Here is a 696-nt window from a genome sequence, read left to right on the forward strand (position 1 = left end):
TATAATATACAAAATATTTATTTTAAAAAATCTACAAAATGAAAGAGAAAATCAATAAATATCCTCCAATAAAAAAAAACATAAATAAGCCAAATCCATAACTAAACCAAATATTCAACTACGTAAATCAACATCCCTTGGACTCGAACAACCTGCAAGTCACATACCTGGGAAGAGAGACGAGGCAGGACCAGGAACTTGTTCCCTTCAATAATGTCCTTCATCGTAGGATATGGCAGGTCGGTCATGGCAGCAGAAGCAACAGGAGCGTGCATTGGGCCTTTGGGGGAATACCCAAAAATGTGTCCACTTTGTTGGAAAACGCTGAAAAACCCTTTCGAATTTGTCTGTGTCTGCACGGTCCATCTGAACATACCTGCAATTTTATTTTCTATATTAGTTCTTTCATTGATGAATATTTAATCACTTCTGTTCTGTAAGGTTTTTTTCTTTTTTTTAGCACTATTTAGAAAAAGCATATCCTGTACATTTTAATCTTAAACCATTACATATATGCAAGCTTCCTAACCCAATATATGGAATATAAGTACATGCCATGCCCATATCTTGATATCTAAAATAAAATGCTTGAGGTAGAAAATGAAAAAACAGACATTCTCTGTAGTAACTTCTTAATCGAATATAAACTTTAGTTAACCCGGGGAAAATGCTTTTTGGCCCCATTTCTTCTTCCTT

The 696-nt window shown here is 34.5% G+C and overlaps 1 pseudogene; it reads right to left on the reverse strand.

Annotated features, from left to right (window-relative positions):
* Positions 1-696, reverse strand: part of LOC119592831 — a 38746-nt pseudogene that overhangs the window by 26467 nt on the left and 11583 nt on the right.

Source organism: Penaeus monodon, chromosome 31 (genome assembly GCF_015228065.2).
Source record: "Penaeus monodon isolate SGIC_2016 chromosome 31, NSTDA_Pmon_1, whole genome shotgun sequence".
Classification (NCBI taxonomy): domain Eukaryota; kingdom Metazoa; phylum Arthropoda; class Malacostraca; order Decapoda; family Penaeidae; genus Penaeus; species Penaeus monodon.